The sequence below is a fragment of the Canis lupus genome, chromosome 7 (assembly GCF_048164855.1).
Source record: "Canis lupus baileyi chromosome 7, mCanLup2.hap1, whole genome shotgun sequence".
In the NCBI taxonomy this organism is placed as follows: Eukaryota; Metazoa; Chordata; class Mammalia; order Carnivora; family Canidae; genus Canis; species Canis lupus.
In genome coordinates, this window is record NC_132844.1 from 33,799,153 (window position 1) to 33,811,577 (window position 12,425).

At 36.4% G+C, this 12,425-nt stretch overlaps 1 non-coding gene across 1 annotated transcript; it reads right to left on the reverse strand.

Annotated features, from left to right (window-relative positions):
- Positions 1 to 3,396: 3,396 nt before the first annotated feature.
- On the reverse strand, positions 3,397 to 3,503 carry LOC140637411 (U6 spliceosomal RNA). Its single transcript, XR_012034530.1, has one exon. It is a non-coding gene; the product is annotated as a U6 spliceosomal RNA (small nuclear RNA).
- Between the last annotated feature and the right edge of the window lie 8,922 nt (positions 3,504 to 12,425).

A 12,425-nucleotide genomic window follows, 5' to 3' on the forward strand; every position in this document is an offset into this window, starting at 1 on the left:
TATCAGGCAAAAGCATAGCACAACTACTAAACAATTTATGTGGTCTATCATTGTTGGTGCTGATTTATCTCCCAAGTATGGATAAAATATGTGAGAAAAATCAAGGTGAGAAGAGAATGGCCATCTTTTACTCATATTTTGGGCCTAGAATAATTCTCAGTTTAAGCTCTGATTCTGTGGGTTGTATTTTCATTCTCAGGAAGACTCAAGTCAAATGATAATTTACTTTTAACAATCTCACAAGACTAAGATTTTACAGAGCAGTAGTGTGCACTTATAATTTTTCTAGCCTTTTCTGCATTCTGATGCAAAGCAAGCATTAGGGAGTTGTTACACAATTCTTTAAGACTGATTCTATAAGTTTTATTCAATTTCTCCAGGGCTAAGTAACTTATTAAGCTGTATTTCTAGGCAAGAAATAAATGATCACAAAGCTATATATTTCATACTTCAGTAATTTATAAATTTTGGACTCTATTTTCAGTAAATTTAATATACTCATTAAGTGATTTTGTGAATATTTACCCTCTTATTTCAGATAATGCAAGGAAAGAAGTATAATATTTTTAGTTTTCCATACCTGTACTATTTGAAAACATGAAAATTCATAATTTTTTGGTGGAGACTGGTCAGAGGAATAAAGATTGCAATTTAATTTTCAATAATTTTTATGTCACTTGTGTTAAATTTGCCTTTCAATTATTGCTGTCACTTAAAGTTTTTGGTTGTCATACTGATACAAAATTAATAAGACTGGGGGTGCTTGGGTGGTGCAGTCAGTTAAGCTTCTGACTCAATTTTGGCTCACGTCATGATATCAGGGTCATGAGATGGAGCCCTTAGTCAGGCTCTTGCTCACCAAAGAGCTGGCTTGAGATCCTCTCTCTCCTTTCCCCCTGCCTCTCCTCCCTGCTCATGCACTCTCTCTCTCTCTAAAAATAAATAAATAAAATCTTAAAATAAAAGATTATCAGAATACTATCCATAACCCTTGTAAGACTGTCACAAACTTTAAAAATCAGATAAGATTAATGGCATAAATTTCAAGAAGTTTCAAGTGTACTTGGTGAAATGATTACTACAATCAAGTTAATTAACACATCGATCATGTCACACAGTTACCTTTGAATTATACACCCATTATGGTAGTGGTAGAAGGAAGAGAGTGATTAATTTTCTCTGATTGTCTTAGGGAAGTATTTACTACAAGATGTTTATGTTGAGTCTGGGTTCATGAGTACCATAGTTGAGAATTGAGAATACAAAGTACACAGAAAAGAATCAACAGAGCAAGGCTGAGACTGCTATCCTTACAAAATCCTGCTTGCAAATTTGGCCCTTCGCTGGTGTCTGGAGACTTAGATTTTAGAAGTGTTCCTACTGTGCCCTAATAAGAATGTTTCACTATGCCTAAACTATCTGTACAAATAATACAGCGTTTGCTGAACACCTGTTTTCCTTCTGAAAGTCTGAAAATTTGGTATGTGCTGGGGAGTGAGGCTGAGGGTGCCTAAGTGACCAGTCCCCGTTAAAAATCCTAGACAGAGTTTCTTTCTTTCTTTTTTTTTTAAAGGATTTTATTTATTTATCATAAGGATTTTTAATAAAGGATTTTAATAAATCCTTTATTATATAAAGGATTTTTTAGATTTATTTATTAACGAGAGACACAGAGAGAGGCAGAGACATAGGCAGAGGGAGAAACAGTCTCCCTCCGGGGAGCCTGATGTGGGACTCGATCCCAGGACTCAGGGATCACAACCTGAGCCAAAGGCAGATGCTTAACCACTGAGCCATCCAGGGGTCCCTTTATTTGTATTCTTTAACTGTAATAAATTACAACCAAGATTATGACTGTGTTGCTTAGTTCTCTGTATCCTCTTAGCAAATCGACCTGGGGGTAGTCTTGGAGAGACCCAGTAGAGGATAGATTTTTGGGAGATCACCTCTGACAGAGAAAACAATAGTGGTCGAGACAAGGACCACTTGTCAGGAAACAGTATGTTTTGGGAACTGTATCTCATTTTGAACAAGTCTGCTAATATAGGGAGGACTATTATACAATAGGCCAAAAAGGACCTTAAACATTATCTAGGTATTTGGTTATTTCCCTTTCTAAGGACTTCGATTAGTTCAATTCTTATTTGACCAAGCCTTCTTAAAAGATTCTTACTGAGCATGAACACAGAGAGGTAGTAATAGTCCAACTCAAGTCATGGACTCGACTCAAATATTGCTGCCCCAAGAAAATTGTTCTGACTCCAATCAGTAAGAAATAGAATCTGTCCATGGTATTATTTTTGAAAATATTTATTGTAAAGTAAGCTCCTTGAGAGAAGGATTGTGTTGTATTTGCTTTTATTTTTCCTTAATGCAGTGCCTAGCATAGTGTTTTATTAATAGAAAACATTGAATAAATATTGTATTTATGATCCCTTATGAGATTATGAGCTTCTTACAAGATGGGACTGTATTTTATTCATCTTTGTATCTCTGTAATCTAGTACAATATCTGGTTTACATTATCCATTCTTTCATTTTCAGGATATTTATTGAACATCTATGATGTGGCACACACAGTTCTAGGTACTTGTAATTAAATAGAAAACAAGATAACAGGGCTAACTGTCACATGGGAGCTGAATAAATGTTTGTTGCATTCAGTGATATTTTTCAGCCAGACTCTTGATTTACCACAAGCCTGGCGCTGTGAAAGCTGTCCCTGTCTTTATCCTATACTTTGTTTGCCTTATCCTCTTATCGGTACAATGTAATTCTGGTTTTGAAACTAGGATAACTACTGCTGCTCTTGTCATTTAGATTTTTTCTCTTCAGAAATGACAAAGACTCCTGGTCTGAAACTATTCTAGCCAAAAACACAATTTCGCTGACCAAGAAAGAATATGACAATTATAAATAGCAAAGTGTAATTAGGATTATGTGTTCCAATGAAGGCAGGGATTTTTGCTTGTTTTGTTCAATTCCATAGTCTCAGAACTTTGAATAGTGCTTTCTCAATAAAAATTTGTTGAGTAAATTAGTTGAATAAATAATCTTATGTCAGTATCAAATGAAAGTTTTATCAATGAAATATTATTTAAAATCATCTTTTGGAAAATAATTTTAACCAGGGGAGCCAAAAAATGCAATATGTAACTTAAAAGCTGAAAAACTCAAGATGATTCTATAATGAAAATATTTCCAGAGATGGGGGGCAGAGAAGTTGGTCACTGGGTGCTTTGCTGTTAATAACTTGCAATAATAACTTGACTTTTGTCTGGTCATTTTAAACTTTATGTGTCTCACTTTTCTCATCTGTGAATTGAAGATGTTGAAAGAGATTTCTACACTTTCTTCCAACATCAGTATTAAACCTATGTGATTGTTTAAAAGGAATGATACCTGATGGGAGTTATGTATTTGTGTGTCATCTTTGAGCAGGGGCCATGCTAATCTTCTGTGTATCATTCCAATTTTAGTATATGTGCTGCCAAAGCAAGTACCTTAATGGGAATTTTGTAAAACCTAATTTGACTGGTTCTGTAGATTACTTCCATGAGTTGCTGGTCATTTTCTCATATTCAAAATTTATTAATGTCTCAGACAGTGATGACAATGGTGATGGGCAGGCAAATAATAGAAACAATTGTATCAATTTACAGGAAAAACTCTTTCTACCAGATGAAGCTTTATTAGAATATAAAATAAAATAGAAAGCTAGGGGATGAGTAAGTAGGGAATAAAATAAGATGATGCGTTTCTATCTGTCTCTTATGGTGTATTTGAATTTAAGTTGTGAGTTTCAGGAAGAAGGTTGAATTGATGTAGACTGATCCAGGAAGTGGACTTTCTTTTCTGGAAAATTTCTCATGGAATTTCACATGCTCCATATACATTAAATCTGTTACCATTATTTTTAATAGTGATATGTTTTAGTAGATCTATTATTTATATTTAATATATAATAGTTTCTAATAGATTTGTATAAATTGGTAAAACAATGTATTTGATACAATAAAATGAATACTGGAGATAATTACTTTCTGTGCCAAACCCTCTTGAGAGTTAACACTTAGGTAAAAATGCTTTAACACATAGATCACATTATTGAAGATTGCCTTGGGACAGGCTGCTATTGCTATTTATCCAAATATACGACTCTCTGGTGCTTTCATCAGGAATGAGAATTCTTAGACAAAAACAAAGAATTACCTTGGAGCCTGAAACAGGCAGACAAGTAGCTTTAAACAGTAAGCAATCTTTTCAGATTGATTTTTTTTCTTTCATCAAGAGTCAGTGTCAATGATGTCTGGCTTTCCCCAGGATTCAGGACATAAAATTTTTATCTTAGGAAATGTCTGTTAAAAACAGACAGGGCGCCTGGATGGCTCAGTCGGTTAAGCATCCAACATTTGATTTTGGCTCAGGCTGTGATCTCAGGGTCTTGGGATCTGCTTAGTGCCCAGTCCACTTGTACCTCTCCTTCCTCCCCCTCTGTCCCTTCCTCCACTTGTGCACCTGCTGTATGCCCAAGCTGCGCTCTGCACACACCCGTGAACATGCTCCCTCATTCTCTCTGTCTCTCTCTAAATGAATAAATAAAATCTTAAAAAAAAACCCAAACAGACAGTATTTAGAGTGTACTTTTATCTTATGATGCCTATAATTTAGCAGCAGGCTTTTGTTGTATCTGTCCATAATTATTTATCTGGAATGTAAGTTTTTGAAGGACCTGATTCTGGAAATGCATAAGACTATCATAAAGATTTATGCTTGGATTTTCAGTAGAAACTTTTAATAATCAAATGTCTTTTTGATTTATTATACTTTGGGTTAAATATGAAGGGAGTAGGGAATAATTCTTCTAAATCCTTTTTTAAAAAACTAAAAAAAAGTTTAAGGCTGCTAAAATACGACCTCTCAAAAACTTCTCAGCAAATTTTTGAGAAAACAGAATTGTGATTTGTAAATCATATTGATGGTGAAACTAATCTTAAAGTGAATTTCGCATAAATTTTAAGTTCATTGTATCATTCATGAAGCTATTTGTAGATAATTTTTCAAATATTGTATCAGAATCTAGTCTTCTTTGTCTAAATGCTCTATTTTGGTTTCACTTTGAAATTCTCATCATTACATATTGGATAGCTTCTTGATTTTTTACTCATGTCATTTTCAAAGAAATCATAAAAACGTAAGTTATTAAAATTTATATTTCATATTTTTTCCATTCAAATTTGTCAATGGTAGTCCTCTGCTATAAGACTACCTTATCCAATACCAATATTCTCTCTTCTGTTTATGCAATTCTTCAAAGAATTCGTCCAACCCCGAATCTCCAACCTCAAATTCCAAGTTAGTTATAGCCAAATCCAGTTGGTTATTAATTCCATTGATAGATATTTATTGAGTATCTTCTGACCTGCTAAGCACTGTGTTGAGAACAATGGTGAGAATCTCCCCCATCCTGGTCTTTCTTTCTTCTTGTTTCTTCATTCATTCTTTTGTTCTATTCTGTGCCAGAAAAAGTACCTAATGGAGGAATTACAATTTACAGTTTCTGGGAGACATGAGAAATATAAATAGACAATTCAACTTTATGAAGTAGGTGCTAGTAGGATTAAAATTTTTCACAGGAAGCTCTGGAAGATGGGTGGGCATAGAGGTTCAAGAATGGGTTCTGCATTATTTAGTATCTTGCCTGAGATATCAAAAGATATCAAGCCAATTGTCTTGGTTTGGATTTCTCTAGAAGTTGACCTTGAGACAAAGATTCAAATGCAAGTAGTTTATTTGGTAAACTGGTAGACAATTGGGGAAATAAAACAGGCAGGAGAAAGATGCCAATATAAAGTGTATGTGATCAGTACAGCTACCACCATGGACAACTGGAATTCCATCCCTCTAGGGAAATAGGAGAAACACTGTGGTATACAACTTAGAGTTATCCATCATCCTCTGCCCCAGGTTGAAGAATCTGGTTTTTAGGGATCCCTGGGTGGCGCAGCAGTTTGGCGCCTGCCTTTGGCCCAGGGCGCGGTCCTGGAGATCCGGGATCGAATCCCACGTCGGGCTCCCGGTGCATGGAGCCTGCTTCTCCCTCTGCCTGTGTCTCTGCCTCTCTCTCTCACTGTGTGCCTATCATAAATAAAAATTAAAAAAAAATTAAAAAAAAAAAAAAAAAAAGAATCTGGTTTTTATTTACCAAGTCCCTGTTCATCATTGTCCACTTCTGGGGACACTGAATCTTGTCACTTTTGGCTTTCCTTATGCATGACCAAATGTGCTTTTGTGGCTTAAGTAAAACCTTTAGATCAATCAATATAGATATTTACATTAAGCGGCCGTGGGTGTATATAAACGAATGCAGGCATATGCACAGGGTAACAACAACATCTGCTAAACCAGGTAATTCATAGAAGGAATTTAACACAGGAAATTGGTTGTGAAGGTGTCAGGAGTGCTACAAGAACAAATGGGGAAAAGTGAGATGATATCATGATTAGCAACTGCAGGAAGCCAATATGACCCCTATGGCGAAGAGGAACACAGAGAAGAGAGTATGTCTGAGCCCAGGAGTCAGGGCTGTGCAGCAGAAGTTTGAATCACTGAGAAGACAAAACAACCATTGGAGATGTTGATTAAAAGAGTCAGATAAAGATATACCCTGGTTTTGTCTATCTTCCTGTTCTCCAGAGTCCAGCCAGTACTTCCTATTGACCAAACCCAGCTAAGAAGACATTAGACAAAGAAGCATGATGAGTGTGGCTTCAGGGATCAGGCCCTTGTAATACACAGCAGACTGGAGGAGGGCAGGGGATAGATCTCAGCCAAAAGGCAAATAACCAGCCAGGTTTCTTTAGGATATATTGTCTAAGCAGAGTTGTTAAGATTTTCCCCACCTTATTTTATTTTGCACTTAAAAAAAAAAAGATTTTTATTCATTTATTTGAGAGAGAGACGGAGGGAGAGAGCGCAGAGCAGGGTTGAGGGGGGTGGGTAGCTGACAGAGGGAGAAGCAGGCTCCATTCCAGGACCCTGGGATGATGACCTGATGACCTGATGACCTCCACCAACTGAGCCACCCAGGAACCTCTATTTTGCACTTTTAGTCAACAGATCATTTCTATTGCATTCAGGGTAGTCTCTTTCTAACTCTAAAATGTGGTATACTCGGTTGTTTTCCCAGTCTACAATCCTCCTTTCTATATCTAATAGTCTTTCAGAGTCCAGGTTATGACCTTCCCAAGTGTTCTAGGTGGCAGTCGTGTCCACCTTTCCTGGGAATTTTAGTGTGTGTGTTTGTGTGTGTGAGACACACTATTCTATGCCACCACGCATTGGTTCCTGTTTAATTAGTATTTTATTTGCTTCTTCCCCACCTCCCTGAAGGGTAGGGACCTGTATGAGTTAGGATTACATCATGCTGTTTGATAGAAAAGTGAAAATGTCACCATTTTTCTCTGTCGTGTAAACATGGGTCATGTAGGCTGATATGACAGTTTCTATATCATCAGGGATCTGTATCCCTAATCCAAAATATATTGCTTCTACTTCATGGTCTGAGTTAGCTGCTGTGAACCTAACCATTATGCCTACATTCTAGCTAGCAGGATGGAGGACATGAAGAAGAGGAGGCCAAACTCCTTTTGGATCACTTTAAGGTTAGTACACATCGTATGCACTTATAGCCACATAGTGACATGGTCACACTTGGATGCTGGAGAGTCTGGAATATTACTTATTCCAAGTAGTCATATATATTATGCTGATCCTTTAAGAAGCAAACGTCAAGATGGAATTGGATGTGCAAAAGCTTAACAGAGGCAGGGGGAATGCCTACGAAGAATAAAGGAGAGAGAGGAAGAACAGACAGGGAAAACTTTCAGATCATGATTTTCAGATCATGTCAGATCATGCAGATCTGACATCTGAGGAAGAAAGGAATGGAGTAGAAAGAACATATGGCAGTGCAACTGCGAGAGAGTCCTCGCCAGGCCTGTACGAAACCCAAGAGCAAAGATTTCTCATGAAAGAAGTCTGATGTTGGGCATGAGTTGCCCAGTTTGCTGCCCCTGTGGTGCTTGGTCCTCCCAGCTGGCTGTCTCTGGCAGGGGTTATTAGTGGCACACCTGCAGGTTGCCATACCTGGTAACCACGATGCCCTTGATTCTATTACTACGGAATTTTCACAGAACCCTTCCTCCCACTTCTTTTAATACAATATTATATACATGGCTGTGGAATATTATACACATGTGCTTTCTAAGTGAGCTGCTCACTTTAATTGTCAGTTTATACTGACATTTTTTCCTGGTTTTCTAAGCAAAACCTCACATTTACAGAGACTCTCAGATATTACAAGATTATGAGTTCCAAAATATCTTCAAAAACCAAGAAAATTTTTCTGAGATGGGATCTTATTAAGCGTTTAATGGAAGTTTTTAAAGGGAATGAACAAAGGAAGCATAATATTATGGGTTTGTAGACTTCAGGATGAAGGAAATGAACACATATAATTGCATAGATGAAATTGAGCTCAACTCCTGCTGTTAGGGAATGGCTGAGGAAAAGGAGGCACAGATAAGAATCTCCCTAAGTTTCCGTGGTACATTAGGCATCGTCAGGTCTAGGTCCCTGGTGCCCTGATTTCCCAATATTATGGTGTGTGCTCTGCTCCTGCCTCTCTTTTTGGATTGGGCTTTATCACCAAACTTTGCTAACTGATAAGTTGTATTTGGAGGTCATATCCTACAAAAGGAATTGAACAAAAATAAAGTGACTTGAGGTTTTAAAGGTCAGGCCAAAAAGGCTATTTTACTGGAGAAGTCTGGAGTCTTTCAGACTTCGTTGTTATCCCCATTAAGCATAATAATTGGTGACTGATAGTCATAATGCCTTATGCTCTGGTTAACCTAATCAACAGAATCTGTAAAATATCAATCCATTCACTGCTTACACTAGGAGGTTCTTCTGGAGAAATGGTAGGCTTTCATATTAATTGGAACAAATTGCACATAATGGGTTTCTCTAAATGGTCTGATGCCTCACACTGTCAAATCTTCACAGTTCAGATCTGGATGATCACTCTCCTGGGTCTAAAGATGCAAACAGCTTCGTCTTCCCAAAGTTGTTCACCTGCCGTATTAGAGGATTGCCACATGAATCACAAGTAATAGTACTTTGCTACTCCTTCTCCCATTATTGTTAAGCAGAAAATAAACTGCAAAGCTAAACACTCACCCCAGGCTTACTTACATCTTCATTTCCGTACTTCTGAGAATTCAGGTGCATTTTCAACAAGTTTACAGCTTCAGAATACATTAATCTAGGCCTTCGGTTGCAGTAACGTTCTGCCAAATGCAGTGCTCTCAGGATGGCATCATGTGTGCTACTAATAGTGCCTTAAATCTCTCTAAGATCCTGCCAACCTCCATGAGCAAGGCTGCTCCAGGGGAGCTGTTTGAAGAGACTGCTGATGCTCAGTATCGATAACAAGGAGCCAAGGGTGAAGGAAGGCTGCATTCAGGACTGAAACTGCGTCTTCTTTTACAATAAACACCTACTGCGCACTTTTCTCTTTTGGACCTGGATGTCATAATGATAATCAGAGAAAGGTCTTCAACAAAGAGGAGGTAATTGGCCCAATTAGGTGGCAATAAATGCATCATGCAAACTCCAGGAACAAGATAAAAAACCAACCAGATCAGGATTGTGCTAGTTTCTCCTGACTTTTCTGCTCTGTTTCCAGGTCACACTTAGGAATAAGTGCCCAGGTAATTGTGGCACCTTTTATCAAATAGTGAGAGCTTAGCTACAAGTAACAGAATATTCAGACAAGAGTGGCTCAGGCAGTAAGAACATTACTATTTTACATAATAAGCAGTCTGGAAATAGATAATTTCAGGGTTCACTTAAGGGATTCAATGACATCATCAAAGATTAAGGATCTTGACATTTTTCTAATCTACCACCCAGCATTTACTATGTTCATGGTCATTATAGTTGGTCAGAGACCACATTAACGAGTTACTAATTTAAAAAACAAAAATCCCTAATTCCCACTGCATTAAGTGCCATTTATAAACTTTGTGAAAAATAATGTAGGCTAATACTTTTATGACATTATCCTAGGGAAGGAGGAACTCTTTAAGAAGTCACACAAAATTTTAAAAATCATAGAAATTATGAATTTAACTATTATTAAAATTAACATATTTTATTGATTAAATTGACATAAAGATATAGGCCACAAACTAAAAAATATTTATAACATAGATATCCAATGAAGACATAAATTCAGATATACTCAGTGTAATACTTATCAAGTAATAAGAAAAATATAAACAATCAGATGAAAAATGAGCAAAAGATTTGATTTTATAGGAGAGGCAAAAAAAAAAAAGAGCCCCTAATCACATAAAAGAGAGGTTCAACCTATTTAATAGTTCTAAAACCAGGGTGACGATGGACTGAATTTTTGTCCTCAACAATTCATGTGTTGTGGTTCTAACCTCCAACAGGATGCCATGGGGAAATGAGGCTTTTGGAAGGTAATTAAGGTTGCATTTGTTTATGGGGGTAGTGCTCTCATGATGCAATTAGTGGCCTTATAAAAAGAAGAAGAGAAAGAGATCCTTCTCCTGCCATGTGAGGTCATACTGAAAAGGTAGCCATCTGCAAGCTAGGGAGAGAGCTCTCACCAGAACTTGACTATGTTAGCACCCAGATCTCACACTTCAAGCCTCTAAAACTGTGAGAAAATAAATTTGTTTTTAAGCCACACAGTCTATTATGTATTTTGTTATGGCAACCAGAGGAGATGAAGACAGTAGCATATGTGAGACTGGCAGCTATTAAAAAATGAGGTGATATCATGTGTGTTGGTCAATTTGTGGATTAAAAGAAATCACAGCCACTGCCTGTGGGTATATAAATTGAAACAACCATGTTGGAAAACAGTTTTGCATTCCCAAGAAAATCTGAGAGTGTAAACATCCTACATTTGACTCAGAAATTAGGGAAACACTTCCAAATGTGCACCAGGAAACAAGCACGTGAATTTTTAAAACAGCTTTGTCCATCATGGCCAAAAACTAGAATGATTGTGAATCATATCAACAGCAAAATAGATATATTGTGATACATTTATAATACATAAGAATGCTGTACTCAAATGAAAATAAACTATAGCCCACAGGCTTAATGTCAAAAAGATAATGTAAAATGAAAGAAGCAAGTCACAAAAGAATTCTTACAATATTTCATTTATGTAAAGTTCAAAAACAGGTAAAATAAAATTTCATTTTATTTTTATTCAGATATAATTAATATATAGTGGTATATTAGTTTCAGGTCTATAATATGATGATTCAACAATTCTATTCATTTTTCAGTGCTCATCAAGGTAAGTGTACTCTAAATACCTCATATCTATTTTACCCATCCCCTCAACCACTTCCCCTGTGGCAACCACCAGTTTGTTCTCTGTCTTTGAGTCTGTTTTTTTGTCTGTCTCTTTTTTCTTTGTTTATTCATTTATTTTGTTTCTTAAATTCCACATATGAGTGAAGTTATATAGTATTTGTCTTTCTCTATTGGACTTATTTCACTAGTATTATACCCTCTAGGCACATACATGTTGTTGCAAATAGTAAGATTTCATTCTTTTTATGACTGAGTAATATTCCATTATACATATAAAAATACATATATAAAAATATATATATATAATATACTATATATATACACCACATTTTCTTTATCCATTCATATATCACTTCCATATATTGGCTATTGTAAATAATGCTGCAATGAACATAAGGGCACACATATTTTTTCAAATTAGTGTTTTCATTTACTTTGGGTAAATATGCAGTAGTGGAATTGCTGGATTATATGGCAATTCTATTTTTAATTTTTTCGGGGACTTTTATACTGTCTTCCACAGTGGCTGCACCAGATTGCATTCCTACCAACAGTGCATAAGTTTCCATTTTCTCCATATCCTCTTCAACCCTTGTTTCTTTGTTTCTGATTTTAGAAATTCTGACAGATATGAGGTGATATCTCATTGTGGTTTTGATTTGCATTTCCCTGATGATGAGTGGTGTTGAGCATCTTTTCATGTGTCTGTTGGCCATTGTATACATTCTTTGGAAAAAATGTCTGTCGGGTCCTCTGCCCATTTTAAAATCAGATTATTTGAGGGTTTTGTGTGTGTGTGTCGAGTTTTGTAAGTTCTTTATGTATTTTGGATATTAACCCCTTAGTGTATATATTATTTACAAATATCTTCTCCCATTCTGTAGGGAGAAGGTTTTGTTTATTGAAGGTTTCCTTCACTGTGCAAAAGCTTTTTATTTTGGTATAGTCCCAACCATTTGAGTTTGCATTTACTTCCTCTGGCTGAGGAGACATATCTA